Consider the following 6578-nt stretch of genomic DNA (forward strand, 5'->3'; position numbering starts at 1 on the left):
CAGCTGCTCTGACAGCAGCCATTCAGAATCAAATAAACCTTTAGTGTATATATATATATATGTTTGATATTTCTAAGTGCTTTATAAATTCCCCCAGGATATGATAGCTCAACAAGGTGTGTTCTCGACTGCGAGGGATAAACAACACTGAATCAGCGCATGTGGTTCTGGTTGGGTTAACGTTCACGGCTCTGTTTGGTCCATGGGCCGGTGACACAAAGCGTCCACCTCTCGGGCCGCTTTGATAAGAGCACCCCCCCGGCACTGGACCATGTTCAGTGTCTATCACATCAAGGTTATGCTGCTGGGGCAGTTTTTTCCTTTTTGTGCTGATCTCCGTGAATGAAGCTCGTAAAAACCATATAACGTGATTTAATAGCAGCTTTGACAGTCTGCATATTTGCACATTTTATCCGTCTTTTCGCGATGGTAAATTCCAACGCCGGGGAAAACACCGAAAGAAAACACCCAGCCACGCAGCGCTCTGCGCTCTCTGCCCATGCAATGCTAGTTTGTCCTTCTGCCAACAGCTCAATACACACTGAAAGCATCAAACAGATGTGAAAAAATTCTAAATAACTAAATTGCTGAGCAATTTCGGGAGACAATTGTGCAGGTAACTTTGTGTGAATACTATACAGACGGATCAGGTGTGTGTGTGTGTGTGTGTGTGTGTGTGTGTGTGTGTGTGTGTGTGTGTGTGTGTGTGTGTATTTCACACATAACACAAAGAAAGTGCAATTGGAGTGTGAAATGGTATAAAAGCCACTTGAAGTTGTGAAGTCATAAGCTCTCCGCTACGAGCCCCCTGCATTCAGGAGAACATGACAAGTTAAAGCAAAGGTTGTCAGCGCGCGCCATCGACACTTAACCACAATGGCTCCTTCGACTACGTGTCAAGTCAATACAATGCAGCTGTTCAGATGCCCCGCTTACAATACTATAATCAAGCCGAGATATTAACGAGTATTATCCCTGTAATCTGCACCACAATCAGAGTGTATTTTACCCAGACATTTAACAGCATTATTGAGTGCTTGTAGATGTTACAGCCTGTCAAGAACTTACATTAATTATGTTTCTGAATATTTAACAGCTTCTCGTATGGTAAAAATATACCCTTTACCCTCTCGCTGAACTGCTACATCTTCTGCTCTTGTGTGTCTCCATCCCTCATTTCCCTATACGTTTCTCTCCCCCCCCGTCTCTCCCCTAGCTCAGAGGGAGACGACCGATGGCATGTCAGGGGATGGGTTTGGAAGAATCCCGAGCTGAGGAATGCATATTTAATGATGAATCTACAGATCGGCCTCCAATGTGCTACCGGCACTCTCTCTCTCTCTCGCTCTCTCTCCGTCACTCTCTCTCCAGTAATCTCTTCCATCTTCCCACCACCTCTCCTTATCTTAAGCCAAGTCTAGGTCCTGTCCCATTTTCCAAACTGTGTGGAAAAGAACCGCACTCAAGTGTGTGCTTGTGTTTGAGTTCTATTTTTTGAATGGTTTGCTTTTTGTTGTTGTTGACGATGTCCGTGTTGACATCAATGTGTCATCACCTGACCAGGACAGTGGCACGTATTGAAGCCGCCGCTTTGTAATTTGTGTCGCGGCAATTTCCTTTAACAGATATTAGTGTATGCATGCATACATTAGACACACATTTTTTATGTATTTGCAGTTCAACTCGTCCGCACACACACACACACACACACACACACACACACACACACACACACACACACACACACACACACACACACACACACACACACACACACACACACACACACACACACACACACACACACACACACACACACCTAGTTCCAGTGCAGATTAGGAAGTGCATGTCTCTTTCAGTTACACAGGGGAGTAAGAGGGCATTGTGAACTCAGAGACGACGTTGAGCTTCTAGTTCAGGGGAATGAGAAATGATAAAGAGTGAAACACGTAGTGCTCTTTGTCGGAGCTCCTCGAACCCAGCAAAGCAGAAAAATGGGCTCTCTATTTCCCCCCCTCTCCTCTCTTCCCCCCTCTATGCTCACCTCCCCTCCCCTCTCCTTTTCTCTCCCTTTCTCTGCTCACCTCACCTCCCCTCTACTCTACTCCCCATATTTCACCTCATCCCACCCCTTCTTTCCTCCCCTCTCCTGTTCTCTCCCCTCACCTCTCCTCTCTTCCCCTTTCCGTATCTCTCCCTTTCTCTGCTCACCTCACCTCCCCTCTCCTCTACTCTACTCCCCTCCCCTCCCCACCCCTATATTTCACCTCATCCTATCCCTCCTCTGCTTTTCTCTCCCTTCCTCTCCTCTCACCACCCCTCCCCTCTATTCACCTCATCCCACCCATCGTCTCTGCTCCTTTTCTCTCTCCTCCTGTCCTCTGTCCTCACCTCTCCTCTTCACTCCCCTCCCCTCTCCTATCTCCTTCTCTCCTCACTCTCCAATACAATGGCCAACCGGGAGTGGCCCCTGTGTTACCTTGAGCTGGGCTCCCTTGTAGCAGGGAAACCCCTTACCAGTACATCTTAATGACAGCTGACAAACGATCCTCAAGTCGGACCCAGTTATTCCCTGTACATAAATCAAGGCAAACTGCAGACAGGGTTGTATGCAAGAAGATTGGTTTACTCACTGCCCCAGAACAAACCCAAATGACACCAATAAAGCAGCCAATCTGCACCGAGAAAGGAAGGAACAGAGTGTTGGGGGGGGGGGGGCTAAGTCAGAGTACTCACTCATCAAGACACTTCTCAAAACAACGCACTTTAAAAAAGGGTATGACCATTCGTTCTGGAATGATTCAGGTAAAAACGTGTGGGGGAAATGCTCGTCAATAGAAATAACTTCTAGGATAACAGTCTGACGGATCGAACCATCATCAGAGTCGCTACCGCCCTCACCAAAGCATCCGTTGCCAATATCATTAGAAGGAATGTGCGTCAGTAAGTACGGAGTTGTGGAGAACATCACTTCAGGAAATATCTTGACGAAGAAAATGGGATGAAGTTCCTCTGCTGCCGTTGTTTACGTCAGTGGCGGATGTACGCACGCTAAATGCTATTTTGGCAGGGATTTTGCCAAATTACATTGGAAACGGATGTTAAAGTGAAACCAGGAGAGACACGATGGTTTCATCACAGGCCGCTGCTGTCCTACATATACAAGTAACATTACCACAGAAATATCAAAAGGTATGAAAAAACAATGAATGACTTTTTGAAGACAGAACACTTTCTCTCCTCTGTTCGCCAGCCACTGCAGGGGAACATCTGGTGCACACATCTGAGTAATACGCCAAGGAGCGGGAAAAGCTCCTTTGATATAAGGGCTTTTAGTTGGCCATCTATTCTCTCTGCTTCTCCTCCTCTGCCGTCCACCAGAACACTGAGCAGCGATGGGCCAGACGGATGCTTTGCACTAGATTTTTCCATTGCCAGTATGCTTGGCACACAAATAATTACCTGTCTCTATGATCAATTACCTGATTACTCACCAGAGACACACGCGCACACACGCACGCATGCATATATATACAGACATGCACCTCAGATGTCTGTGGAACACTAGCTCACAGGGTTCAAAATGTGTGTGTGTGTGTGTGTGTGTGTGTGTGTGTGTGTGTGTGTGTGTGTGTGTGTGTGTGTGTGTGTGTGTGTGTGTGTGTGTGTGTGTGTGTGTGTGTGTGTGTGTGTGTGTGTGTGTGTGTGTAGAAGTGCCGTGTTCTGTTCTCTCACACATAGTCGTATGGACCCTCAATGAACTCTGAATGTAATTTACACACAGAGTTGAGGCAGCTAAGGAGAAGATTGCGCGAAGTGCTAATGAAAACACAGGGAAATCATCAGGCACAAACAATACACAGAGGAAAGAATTATCATCCAATGAGGCTCCGAATGAGAGTGTGTCCGTGTATTGACAACATGTCCCAGATGGAATATGCTGCCTGACCTCTAATCCAGTCTCATCCAGAATCCCGCCTTACTTACAGCTTCATCACACACACACACACACACACACACACACACACACACACACACACACACACACACACACACACACACACACACACACACACACACACACACACACACACACACACACACACACACACACACACGTAATCCCACTCATGCGGCACACGGTACAATGGCGGTGGAGCAATGTGTAAAGAGGCTTTCCATTAAACCACTAAGGGGGAGGATTGGCTGATGCTCTGCATATATTTGCCGTCTGTTCAGCGCGCAACATGCCACACACAATCTGTTTGTCTTAATCACCGGACGTGCCGTGCTAGCCGGTCCACTCACGACTCCACTAAACAGATTGCTTCATGCGTTTGTGTTTGTTTGACGTTTTCTTTATCGAGTCATTTGTTTACAGGAAAACCATCCAACGGTAGCCTTGTAAGACCATCGCCATCTCGTGACTTCACATTCTGTTCCTTCACGAAGATCAGTCCGGCCTTGATCCCCTTGAAATCCTTTTTCCATACATTGAAAAGCGTGAGGGGGGGGGGGGGGGGGGGGGGGGGGGTTCAGTCCATCACGAACAAGGAGTTTCACAGTGTGCCGAAAATAACAAAAGAAAAATGGCAGCGCACAAGAAAGTGTAGGATTCAAAGAGCGATGTACATCGTATGGACATATTTGGAAATAAATTCTTCCCAGCCAAGGCCAGACTGATATTCGTCACTTAATGCAAACATGAATCCCAGAATGGTCTCACAAAGCTACTGCTATGTACCCATGAGCAAAGAACGACACGCATATGCCTCCACTCACGTGAGGTCTCTTTTTAAATGGCTGTGCTTCTGAGTTTTGTCCCAGCAGCGTAGGATTGGCAGCCCCGGAGGTGGCACAGGTCCAGGACCGCTGGCTCACCGTGCTGAATCACAATCCCTCATCGTCGTCATGACGATCACGACGGCTGAGTCACAGGTGAGGCGGCTGGGGTCCCCCGTCGCCACAGCTACTGATTCATTTCAAATGTATCAAAAAAATAAATAAATTCCTCATCCTTACTTATTGCTATACTTTGGGTAAATGTAGCATAAAGATCACACCCACACACACACACACACAAACACAAAGCTCTATGTGTGGGTCCCTCAAAAGCCGGGAACATTTAAGTCATAGCAGGAGAGAGCTTGGGATAGATAAAAAGTGAGATTAAAAAAGCGATAGAGAGACTGAAAAAGGGAGATCCTTGCGGTGTGATAGGTAGGAGCATTCCAAGTGACTAAAACAAACAATAAAAATAAATAGAGAGTGAGAATAACCCGAGCCGTCTCTCCCAGCGCCCCTCATTATCATAATACGATCCCCGGGACTGTGAGACAAGCACAACGATATCCGGAAGTTATGATCCTTTATATTACTTATTCTCTTAGCTTTTATCCACACAGAACACAACGCTACTGACCTTTCTCCCTGCGCCTGGTATAAGTCCCAAGCCAGGCCCTGCTGGCAGAGACGGCCCCAAGACATCGAGTCTCAGGGTCACGACCTGCACGATTCATCGCAGACAAGAGGCACCATTTCCGCGTTAACGTTGAGTGCGTTCAACGGACATGAAGGCACGACGCACGTCGGCAAATGACAAGCAGAGCTCAACGTCTCGCCAATAACACAAACACACAAGCGCACAACAAACAACAAACAGATCTCTCACAGTGACTTCTGATGTGTGCACCCTGAGATTTCAAGGGGCCTAGTTTTATCTCATCACAGGCTCTGCGTCGGTTCACGTTGACGCCATTCCTGGTTCCCCAGAGGGTAGTCGCACGCACGCACGCCCGCCGTCGGAAGCGTACGAAGTAGGAGAAGGCTAGGGTGTTGGGGTCGTGATTAAAAGATGTCTCGTTATTATTATTATCATCAGCACCATCTTCTCCTAGCCCCCGACCTCCTCCTCGCCGGCGAGGAAGAGACGCCGATCTCCAGACAGCACCAGGAATTACGTTCCTGATGCGTTTGATCACAGAGTTCAGACGCACTCTGGAGACGGTGAGAGACAGCTACGTGTGGGCCCATAAGGCACGTTTCAAACGCTAGCTTTGTAATGCTTATTTTTGTCAAGGGAAGGTAAATTCTCACTCAATTGAACTGCACTCACACACGCCCGCATACACTTGCATGCGCGTGCACACACACACACACACACACACACACACACACACACACACACACACACACACACACACACACACACACACACACACACACACACACACACACACACACACACACACACACACACACACACACACACACCCACACACACGGAACAAAACATGCAAATCTACCACGACAAGGTGCCCGGGTGTGATAAATAAACCTGGAAGAAATATTAGTAAAATTCAAACGTGTTGCTTAATTATTCAGCCCACAGTGGGGGGGAGGTGACAAGTGGGTTGGGTATAGGGGGCTTGGTAAGAGGGGGGGGGGGGGGGGGAGGGTTGATTCCTTCCACCTCGAGCAGCCAGCCACAAGACACGAAGAGAAGACACAGAGAGACAGAGAGCAACTCCTCCTCCTCCTCCTCCTCCTCCTCCTCCTCCTCCCCTCACGCTCTGCAG

Source organism: Gadus macrocephalus, chromosome 7 (genome assembly GCF_031168955.1).
Source record: "Gadus macrocephalus chromosome 7, ASM3116895v1".
Lineage (NCBI taxonomy): Eukaryota > Metazoa > Chordata > Actinopteri > Gadiformes > Gadidae > Gadus > Gadus macrocephalus.